Genomic DNA, 12,580 nt, shown 5'->3' with positions numbered 1-12,580 from the left:
AAGGTCAAGGCCTTAGAGGATGAAGTAACCGAATTGAAAGAAAAATTATCCGAAGCCCAATCAGAAACAAATAATAAAAAAATCATGTTGAAAGAAAACACTAAAGTTGCGGAAGAAGCTATCTCAGGTTTAATGATATTTTTTTATGTTAAATTTCTTAAGAGCACAGAAATAATATCATCAAACCTAAGTTTACATTTTGCATAGGTTCGGCTTCAAAGTTTAGAAGCACATCTCCAAGAGAATGATGATCTAGTTTTATAATCACAATGTTCGTAATCCCTCTAGTTTTACCTCCATGTTAGAAGATGGAAATGATGATAATGTAAGTTGTGTTCATTCATGGCCTACTTCAGTCATTTCTGAGGGTTTGAAAAAGGAAAAGAATGTTGAAATGATAAAGAATCGATTTTTAAATTCTGATTCTGATTTTTGGTTTGCTGTTTTTTTCTTTCAGCAAATAGGTGTGTGTTGAAATGATGCATGCTTTCAGTTTCTTTAGAAGGTTGCCGTCTTCGACCGTCGCCTAGGCTAGGAGGAAGGTTGCTTGAAATGATGCGGGGTTGGAGCTTTTGGATGATGAGGAGCACATTTTCAGTATACAGATTATGTATTTGTTTCCATTTTACTTTTCTTCTTTGATGTTTGATTTATTGTGCCATTCATAACCATTGCTTTGAAATGTTATTCTTGTTTGCTGCTATTGTTCAGCTCATTCCCAGTCCTCCAAATGGATTTAGCTATTGTTCGCCGACTCCGGTTTGAGGCAGAAAGCATAGCGCATATGGCCAAGATGAACATGAAGAATTCGATTATTTGTTATATCTGAATGATTTTTGTTATATTTGAATGATTTATAATATTGAAATATTGTAGATTAGATTTAATTTTCAAAAATTTTGAATATTGAGTGATTTATAATATTGAAAATTTGTGAATTAAATTTTATTTTTTTTGTTCTTTATTTGAGAAAAGACAACATTTTTTAAACGTTGTCGTAAGTGGTTTAAGCATTGTCTTTGCAAAACACAATGCTTTTAAAAAACTTTGTGAAAAAGCGCTGTCGTAGCCAGTGTTGTGAAAAACCGCGGTCAAAGACAATGCATAAAAAGCGTTGTCGTTGCCAAAAAAGACAACGCGAAAAAAGCGTTGTCTTTTTCAAATACCACAACGCTTTTTATGCGTTGTCTTTGCTCAAAACGACAACGCTTTTTATGCGTTGTATTTGACCGCGGTCTTACAACACTGGCTACGACAACGCTTTTTTGTGACAATTACAACGCGGAAAAAGTGTTGTCGTTTGCCATTTTTCTTGTAGTGGTACTCGTCTGATGTGTGAGAGTGGGTTGATGTCCAAGAGTTCAGCTGATGTTTGTAACCAGTCGATGTCTTCCAATCGGTTGATATCTTACGGTCTGTTTTACATACAAATGGCTGTCATACTATAACAATAATATATTGTTTTGTTATCACAAAAAGCCAGGATTCAACAATTTTCTCTTTTTTGGTGATGACAAAACCTATGCCCCAAAAATCATAACAGATAACACAAGGTAATTAATTCATTGCGGAAGTGAATTGCATTGATACATAATTCTTACAAGAAATCATTAATAAAATGCAATAAAATCGTATTACACCTACTTTAGCAAATTTACCTGTAATGCCAATTATTGCTTTTTCTGCTGTGGAACTTCACGCTTTTGGCGGTCTATATCAATTGATTTTCTGGACACTTCCCCCTTTTTGATGAGAGATGATCTCTCCAAGTTGTGAACCTACAGTGGCTTGGAAGGAGTCAATGTAGGAGTCAGTGTGAGCAGTCAAGTCAGCTTGAAGAATTGAGATCTTTGTAGTGGTATGCTCATTGGTGTGATGAACAGTTTGCGACATTTTTTCTGCCACAGTATCCATGGCGCGAAGATTGCGTTCTTTGTAGTTATTCAATTCAGTGACACATTTTCTAAGTTCAGAAGATAGTCCGTTGAGGCGAGACATAATAGCAGATTGAGAGCTTTCAATACCAGCATCTTGCCCTTGAATGCGATTGCTAAGGCTTTGCATAGTGGTGCAAAGGTTTTCAATTATGCTTTCCAGATCATATTCAGCTGTTTCCATGGCAACTAGTGAAGTTGAGGTAGACTTGGCTACCATACTAACATTGTCAATGCCTGAAACAAGATTGATTGTTTCTTGAGCAGCAACGGTGGTTTTGACAGGAGATAAGATGGTCTCATCAGCAATGGTTTCTGTCAAGATGTCCTTGTTTGTGGATGGAGATTCAAGTGGTTTGGTGATCTGGTCAGCAGGAATGGTTTGATAAGTAGGATGAGTTTTTCAAAAATTGTTCCCAGTGATGAATCGGCGGACTGATTCTCATGAAGAGAGGAGATGTTCTGAGCTACTTTAAAGTCAGACAAAGACTGTAGTACTTATGAAATAGACGTAAGTGGAATTTCGGGTATTGGATCATCAGTAGAAATTGTGTCCATGGTAGTCGGTCTGGAAGCGGAAGTGCTAGGATGAAGTGAGACTAGTGATTCTTCGGCCAAGGTGGCAAGTCCAGTTGAGTAAGTTATCAGAGATTTATCTTGTGCGGCTATAAACTCTTGTTCTTCGTCTGTGAAGATGGGTTCATGCGCATTTGATTCATCATGAGATTCCACGATGAGTATCATTGCATGAGCTTCTTGAAAATACATTTGAATATATTCTTAGGTTAGTTGAGGTATGTGATGTTTCAACCGATATTCACTCAAAAATGTACCAGTGACATCTACCAATTGTTTGAGCCGTAGAACTACTTGCAATCATCTTTGGCGGTATTGCTCATTGGTTTGAAATTTTGTTCTCTTTGTAAAAGAACATATTGGGCAAGGCTATCACGAAGTTGAACATCAACTAGTTTGAATCTGTTGAGAGCTATTTCAAGATGAGAAGTAGCAGTATGAAAAAACATCTTATCTTCAAATTTGGCTAAGTATTCGAACTTGTTCTCTTGAAGAATTTGAGAATAAGAGATTTGGGATCGGTAGAGAAACCACTCATCAAATTCTCGTAATCGTAATCGAACTGCTCTAAGAATGCTGGAAATATTGAGCATTGCTTCAATCTTGGCGACGAATGGTGCCTTGGAATGAGGTATAAGAACGCCTTTGCCTTTGTCTAGAGGATCGGTTATGGTTTTCTACCAGGATATTGAGCAGATGGCTCAGTAATGGTAATTACTTTGGATGGATGGATGAACAAATGAGCTGACTTGTGGAGCAGTAGAAATAGTCATCACGTTAGTTGATGGAGTATAATCTGCAGTCATCGAAGATGAAATTGGTGCAATTGTAACTATAGTACTGTCAGTTGAGGCAGATATCGACTGTAAAGGCGATAGTACTTGAGCGACTAATGATGTTGGCAATTTACTGAATGAGGTGGGTACATCATTTGATGAAGAAATGATCAGCGCTGAGGATGCAGATACTACTACAGATGAGGTAGTGATCTATGAAGTTGGAGTTTTCACTGTTGACAAAAGCTTAAGCTTCTTTGGCTTCGGTTGAGGTGCTTTGGAAGCCTCTTTCTTCTTTGGAGAGGGAGAGGGGCTGCCAAATACTTGAACCAATGGGGAATTGTCAATAGCATCTTCGGTTTCATGGGAATCAATATGCACAATGCGTCTGCTAGTTTTGAAACGTTTCTCTTTATTGTACTAGCAGTAGCCATATGTTGTTAAGCTCCGATTTCCTGCTTAATGACTCTTAAATGGTCAGCTGTGACTTTGTTCTTTTGCAAAAACACAGGAATGGTAATTGCATTGAGCCACTTTGAGACATGCAATGGCTCAAACTCTGATGAATCAACACGAAGTAGCCCAAGGATATGACAAATTTGCAAAGCCAATCCTTTAGATTGGCCTTTTCCTCGAATCATCTCACAAAGTGTGTAGTATAAAATGGACGACTAGTTAAAGTTCAACTGTGAGGCGATGGATGCCATATATTGAAGCTTTTCAAGAGTGATTTTGTCATAAGAACCTGCTTTGGCAAGCAGCGACTTTTTCACAATATTAGCTAATAAGAGATATTCTAGCTTCAAACTTTGCTCGAGTCCATTGACCTTGATGGGTGCACCATCCAGAGTGAACTGAGCTGCCCAATGAGTAGAATTTCCATCTAGTAAATCTGCGCATTTTGTCAAACCCTTGGTGGGAAACTCGAATGTTTCACCGAAGAAAGGCTGATTGGATTCAATTTTTTTGGTCCTAGATGAAACAAGTAATGCTTCCATGATTAATTTGTGCAGAAGTGAAGAACTCCTTGACCATTTTGTAGTTGACTGTTGAACAATGACCAAGAAATTTTCGGAGTCCTGAAGCTTCCAGCATACGAAATATCGCTGATATTTTTGGGTTGTTGATAGAGTAGATCTCCTCAAAGTTAATACCTAAACATGTCTTCTGGATTGACATCTTTGTGTTGTTTTGAAATTGAGAAACACTTGAAATAACATGATTAGGTGATATGAATAAAAACGAGAGAGAAAGCACAATACAGTGAGCACAACTATACTTACGACAATATGAGTGTTTGCATATATATATATATATATATATATATATATATATATATATATATGTTTGCATGAGATAAAAGTAATATCCTGGCAAAATGAATTTTGAATTTTGAAATTAAAATTCAAATTTGAAATTTTCGCTCTTTAAAATTGAAATTGAGCGGTATATTAAAATAATAAAAAGAAATAATGACGATTAACATGAAATCCAATGCCTGTTCAATGATGATGACAGAGAAGATAAGGCGGTTTTTGGGATAAGGCGCCAAATCCCATAATGATGAATTGCAACCTTTGACCGGTAGAAGACAAACGGTTGAGATGTTGGTCGGCTGACGCTTTATCTTCCTGAAAATTCCTATAAATACATGACCTAAACATAGTTATAATTTTCAATTACTTGCATAAAAAAATATGGCTCAGTCAGAGGGAGATATTCTAAGTGAGTTTAATGCGTTTTTGACATAGTCTCGAAAGAAAGAGTTTGAAGATCGAGTTGTTGCAAAGGTTTGTGCAGAGTGGGAAGCTGTTGAATGGTTGCGTCTTCATCTTTCTGGAGATGTGTTACCGACCTCTGCTGATGCTGTCTGTCGCTTTACAACTTTGAAGAGACAATATAAGGATTTGCTATGGACAACTCATACGCTAGACATTTTCTGTCCTGAAGGAACCCTTTTACTGTTGCTCTACATAGAGCGACATGAGTTGAAGCAAATCTGGGAAGATGATGTAGGTTTCTCTCAATCTCCGACAGTATACCTTTCTACTTTTGTTCGATCATGGCGATGGGTAGTAGATAGAGAGATACGAAAGGTTGAGCTAGCCTTTGATTCCTTGTTGTAAAGGATTGTAGTTAATTCTTCCTGTAATAAAGATGTTAGCTTTCCTGAAAATTTTAAGTGAACATCTTTATATAAAAAATTACTAATCTTTGTACTTTATCTACTGATCGGTTCCATTTTTTAACAATTCATAGAACTCAATAAATAACGTGAATGATAATACTAGAGAATTTGAACAATTTATCATGAAATCCAAAAAAATGATATCTGATCTTTTGTTTCTAGTGACTTTTCATTTTCTATCAAGCACGAATTTCCAGAGAGTATCAGCAAATGGATATTGAAGTGGCATAAATGAAGGTAATAATGAGACAACGTATTAGAGTTCATTTCGTAAGTCTCAACTACTGTGCTGTAATAAATGTGTTGCAGTTACTAATTGGACATGATGATGACTCGTGAGTTTTCACGCTTTATCATCTTTTGTTTATTCTGCCTATAAAGAGCACACGAAGGTTAGTTTAAAGAGGGAAGTAGATATATTACAAAAATAATAAACATATGTAATTTCAAGTTTTTGAATTTCAACAAAAGTTTTATCAAGATCAAGTACTTGCACGGGTGATGAAGATATATGATCAGGTGCAAGCACTTGGTCACCATATGTCATCTAGTCCACCTTCATTTTCAGTTAAGGAGGACTTAAGGTTTTCTACTAGAGCTCGTTGGTTCAAGCAAATGTTGGGAACTTAGTCCAATCGAGATATATTCAAGCCATCAGGTTGTCTTCTTTTGATGCTATACATTGAGAAGATGAGCTTGGAGCAATTTTATTTGTTTGATGATCAACATGATGCAGTCAGTCCTTTCAATGTGACAAATTGGATTCTTGAATGGAGTGATGCTGTAGACAGAGAAATAGAGAACACAACTATCTTGTGGCTCCAAGATTGAAATATATCAGTTGTAAGCAATACTATTGGTTAAGAGCAAGTAAGCTACTTTTGATTAAACAAAATGTATTATTTTGAAAAGTACTATTGAAAAGTAGCTCATTACAGTTTTTTATTATTAAATGCATGAAACACAGATACCAAGAATGATAAACTGATCAGAGTCTCTGTATAGAGATATTTTTAGATAGGATAACTTTAATACAATGTATAGGTGACTGTTGGCCTGAATGACTTTCACCTTATTGGATTCTCACCTATAAATATTTCAACACGCAACAAAAGAAATCAGTTCAAATAAAATATCAAAATTCAAATATCAATATGAATGAGTTGGAGTGAGAGATAAGGAAAAACACATATAGAAACAGAGAAATAGCAAGAGGAATGCGTATTTGGTTTTTATTGGAGACAATTCATCGCAACATTCCTTCGGGTTTAGATATCATGGAGCCACGATATGCTGAGGGATTACTTCGATGCAAACTTCTTTTGCGAACGTAGAGCACTCGTGATGTGCTAAAACCTGCTGCAGTGAGACTTTTGATGTTTTTAGCAGAGAGAGATGAGATGCAGAACATCTACTTTGAGGATGATGTCTGCAATGGTCAAGACGCACTCACTCCGTGGATGATTGAGTTGAGTCATGAAATGAGGAGCAGAATAGCTGCAGCTTGCGTCGCATATCGTCAATCTTAAAAATATGTATTCATCTTTTGTTTATGTGATCAATGTTTTTGAACATCTTTATAAAAGCATGCAATATTTTCCCTAAATTTGTGCTAATTTTAATTTAGATCTATTAACCCAAGTATATTGCAAAAATAAGAAAACTAAACGTCCGGTAATGGTTTGGTGAAGATGTTAGCTGCCTGCTGATCAGTAGATATATAAATCATCTAAATCTCTTTCTTTAGCACATGTTCTCTTATAAAGTGATGTTGTACATCGATATGTTTGGTCCTTGAATGCATTACTGGATTCTGAGTGATTGCAATAGCACTTGTGTTGTCACAAAATATGGGAGCCTAATTTGATTGTACTCCATAGTCTCGAAGATGTTGTATCCATAATATTTGTGCACAACATTTGCCAGCTGCTAAGTACTCAGCTTCGGCGGTTGAGGTAGCAATCGATGTTTGCTTCTTGCTGAACCATTAGATTAGTATATCTCGCAAAAATTGACACGATCCACTAGTGCTTTTTTGATCAATTTTGCATCCTCCATAGTCTGCTTTTGAATAACCAACTAGGTTAAATTCTGAGTCTTTGGAGTACCAAATACCCACATTAGGTGTACCCCTAAGATATTTGATTATTCGTTTGGCAGCAATATAGTGAGATTTTTTGGGTGCTGCTTGAAATCTTGAGCATAAGCATACTGCAAACATAATATCAGGTCTACTTGCAGTTAGATATAGTAGTGAACAAATAAGTCCTTGATACATTGTTTCCTCTACTGGTGCTACTGCTTTGTCTTTGTCAAGTTTTATGGAAGCACTCATAGGAGTAGACATTGTTGAACAATTTTCCATGCCAAAATTTTTAATAAGTTCTTTGGTGTATTTGGTTTGATTGATGAAGATACCATTCTCAAGTTGTTTCACTTGTAATCCAAGGAAGAAATTCAACTCGCCCATCATGCTCATCTCAAGTTGTTCCTGCATAAGCTCAGAGAATTTATCGCATAATCAAGGGTTAGTTGAGCCAAAAATAATGTCATCCACAAATTTTAACAAGCAAAATATGATCTCCTTTGGTAAATTTAAAAAGAGTCTTATCGACTGTTCCAATAATAAAATCATGATTTAGCAAAAACTGTGATAATATATCATACCAAGCTCTTGGTGCATGTTTCAAGCCATAAAGTGCTTTGGAAAGTTTAAAAACATGATTAGGAGTCGAGAAATTGACAAAACCTGGTGGTTGTTCAACATATACTTCCTCTTGAATTAATCCATTTAGGAAGGTCGACGTCACGTCCATTTGATAGACGTTAAAGTTCTTGTAAGCAGAATGTGCAAGAAATATTCTAATGCTTCAAGTCTTGCTACAGGAGCAAATGACTCATCGAAATCAATGTCTTCTTCTTTTCTAAAGCCTTGAGCAACCAGTCTAGCTTTGTTTCTTATCACAGTACCATTCTCATCCAATTTATTGCAAAATACCCATCTAGTACCTATGATGTTCTGATTATTTGGTCGAGGAACTAGATTCCAAACTTTTTTTCGAGTAAACTGATTTAGTTTCTCCTGCATTGCTTCTAGATCTCATATGGTGTCTTGTTATATCTCTTGTTTTGTGAATTAATATTAAGTGATGTTTGTTGTTGTCATGGATAAAACACTTGCAACCAAATATTTTGAAATATGAAACATCAGGTTTTGTGCCATTCTAGATCTCATATGGTGTCTTGTTATATCTCTTGTTAATCATAGATCTGTTTTGATTATAACATGTTGTGTTAATTGCCTCTGCCTAAATTATTTGAGAGACGTTAGAATCAGCAATCATAGTTCTAGCTGCTTCTTTGAGAGTACGATTTCTTCTTTCATCAATACTGTTTTGCTATGAGGTCTGAGCCGCAAATAACTCATTCTTGATTCCTTGGTCATCTAGATAGGATCCAAGGGTTTTGTTTAAAAAATCAGTGCCTCTATCACTCCTGATCCGATCTATCCCAATACGTTTCTCATATTGCAATAAATTTAAAATTTTTATCAAGTGAGTATCTATTTGATATTTAGAGGACAAAAAAATTACCCAGGTAAATCGAGAGTAATCATCCACAATAACTAGAGTATATCTCATTCCCCCTAAGGTTCTGACTGGTATAGGACCGAATAGATCCATGTGCAACAAGTCTAAGAATTTAGAAGAAGACATACACCCTTTTGTTTTAAAGGTTGCTCTCACTTGTTTGCCAAGCTGACAAGCTGAACAGACTTTGTTCTTTTTGAAATCCCCTTAGGGCAAGCCAAGAACCAATTCATGTTTGCTCAGGTGTTTAATGGACTTAAAATTTAAATGATTCAGCCGCTTATGCCATAGCCAGTTCTTATCATTTTGAGCAACAAAACATGTAGGAGCTGATGGTTGATCACTTTGCCAGTTTATCCTATATGTGTTTTGTTCACTTACTCCGGTTAGCATAACTTCACCTTTCCTAGATTTGATTGTGCATGAATGTTTGTAAAATTCAACAGTATGACCAAAATCAAATAATTGACTAATGCTAATCAAGTAATAGCATATATTATCAACAAGTAATACATCGTTAATAATAATGTTACCATGAGTAATCTTACCCTTACCCACGGTCTTAACCTTTGATTTATCACAAAAAATTATCTTAGGTCCTTTGTAGTGTATAATAATTCTTTATTTTCAGTCATGTGCCTGGAACATTCACTGTCGAGATACCAGGTTGTATTTTCTACTATATTGTTTCTCCCAACTGATTTTACTAATAGTACCTGCAAAAAGAGAATAAGAATATAGCACCCTTACTTATTTGGGTCGAGACCCACACCTGAATTACCCTGACGGGTTTAACCGTGTGTGCATCAGAAAAATGAATCGGTCGAGGTTCATGATGTGTGCTTGTGTATGGTCTAGATACTAATGTGTGCTGTTTGAACTTGTGATCTTTCTTGTTTAGTTTGTACCGCTTTTGAACAATCATGCAGTTGAAGTATTGGTTGTGGTTCACCTAAAGATTCCTGTACTTAGATTGACTTGGTTCAAACGTCGATTGTTTAAACTTAGATTGGTTTCTCTTTCTTTGTTCATTCAGTCTAGATTTGACCCATGTTTCTCCATTCCCTGTATTCCGAGGTTCCACATATCCCATACCTCTATGCTTAGCCTTGTTCTCATAAGGTATTGGTTGTTCATCATTGATCTTAGGCTCATTGTGTTCATATATCGTACTAGATCAAACAAATCTTATGACATTAGGATTGTTCTCACTAGAATACGATTGAGTACTTTCCTCAGTAAAAATGCAATCATTTGAACCATATCCAAGACCGGTTTTGTCACCTGCCTATTTCTGGTTCTCACATATCATACCTAACGAGGTAGAAGCATTATTACAAGAGTTGATTGTTTTAAGCAGCTTTTGATTTTCACTCAAAGTAGCTTGGAATACACGTTTCATGTCATCATTCTCAGCTGCTATCAGTTTTAGCTTTGTTTTTAGACGGTCAAGTTCCTTTCGCTGTAAACAGCTAGATTCTCTCAACTTATCAATAAGACTTGATTTTTCTGCTTTCACTTCTTTGAATGATACAGAAAGCTTCTGATACTCTATGACCATGTCTTTAAGTTCTTGAAAAATGTCCTCATGTGTAAATTCAGAAGACTTTAAGTCAAATACCTCGGTATCGTCTTATCCATTTTGAGAGTTGGCCATAAGACACTGGACTTGTTCCTCCTCACTTTCTTTGGATGAGCTATCTGAATCAGATGACTCAGATTTAGTTTTTGCCCGCTTGCTCTTTCCTTCATCTGCAACTAGTACTCTTTGCTCTTTCTTCTTTTTGAACATCCTTCTTCTTTCTTTTCCTTTCTTTTCTCATAATGTTGTTTCTTTTCATCATTCTAGAGCTTAGTGAAATCTTCAATAAAATGGCCTTTCCTGCCACAATTAAAGCACGAGGGACCATCGTCTGTATGGTATTGTTTGTAGTAAGGTTTATTAAACATTGTTTGATTCTTACGCATAAACTTACCAAATTTTAATGAAAAGAGACTTTGCTTCACTACTTATTTGTTCAGTTGTCTTCTTTGCTGAAGCTTCCTTAGTCGGTTGAGGTAAGACAGTTAAGGTCAGTTCTTTGGTAGGATTAGAAGCAGATGGTTCTTCTTCAATTCGTATTCCGAGTTCAAATTCGTAGGCTTTGAGATCAGCAAATAGATCATGAAGTTCTAGTTTGCTTAGATCCTTTGATTCCCTCATGGCTATAGTCTTGACATCCCACTCTCTGGGCAGTGCATGCATAACCTTCAAAGCAATTTCACGATTAGTGTATATTTTACCAAGAGATATAATTTCACAAATAATGTTACTAAATCTTTAATCAAACTCAGCCATGGTTTCTCCTGGTTTCATCTTGGCATTATCAAACTTCTGAATGGATACTGTGAGTTTGTTCTCCTTGGTTTGCTCATTGCCCTCCGCATAGTTGAGTGTGTTTTTCCCAGATTTCTTTAGCAGTAGAACACGTTTTGATCTTGCTAAACTTATTTTTGTCCAAGGTTTTGTATAAAAAATCTTTGGCTACGCTGTAAAGATTTTCTTTCTTTTTGTCTTCAGTGCTCCATTCTGCTCTGAGTTTTTCAACCATTTGTGGTTCACCTCCTGAAATGGCTGTAGCTGTATTGACTTTGAGAATATTCATTGGGCCATCAGTGATAGCATACCACATATCATCATCTTGAGCAGAAATGTGTGCCTTCATACGTATTTTCCAATCATCATAATCTTCTTAAAAGAGAACATAGGAATTTTATTTAGAGAAGTCATGATGAGTAAATATCAACAGCTGAGATAGAACCCTCTCTGATATCACTTGTTGGGGATCAGTAAAGTGTGTAGAGGGGGGGGGGGGGGGTGAATACACACTCTAATAATTTATGCTTTAGCACGATAAGATTAAGCAAATGTTAGTTCACTTAACCGATTTTTCTCAACTTCCTAGACAAATAAGTGCTACTAAAGTAGTGCGGAAAATGGCTCTCACTAAGCTAGGTGACAATAGTGAAAATATTATGTGATGCAGTAACGTAAATGTGCACAAAATTGTTTATGGATGTTCGGAGCTCAATCTTCTACGTCACTCCTTCTTCCTCACAAGAAGGATACATTAGAAGACTTTGGTTATTACAACGTCTTGTAATACACCCGATCCAAGTTAGGACTTATCATTGCCTAAAATGGAACTCTTAGATTTACATTGATGATGATGAATGGTTAAGCTCTTGAAAGCTTAGAATCTCAAATCCTTGGATCAATCGATGTTCTTCAAACAACAGCTTGGATTTGAGTAACCCTTGAGTAGATCTCTAAGAAGATCAGATATGCTTCCGTTTGAGCGAAGGGTTGAATGAGCTGTAGGATATTGAAACAATTTCAAATGATCGGATACTTTGATAGTTTGATGGCCGTCTCTGTTGCTCTTCTTCTTGGCTCTGGTATATATAGTTCTTTAATCTTCAACGTCTTTATCCCTTTATGTCAAAGGTAGGAAACATCCCTTCAAATAGATGTAT

The sequence above is a fragment of the Henckelia pumila genome, chromosome 3, assembly GCF_033568475.1.
Source record: "Henckelia pumila isolate YLH828 chromosome 3, ASM3356847v2, whole genome shotgun sequence".
Lineage (NCBI taxonomy): Eukaryota > Viridiplantae > Streptophyta > Magnoliopsida > Lamiales > Gesneriaceae > Henckelia > Henckelia pumila.
Note: the sequence above shows the minus strand (reverse complement) of the source record.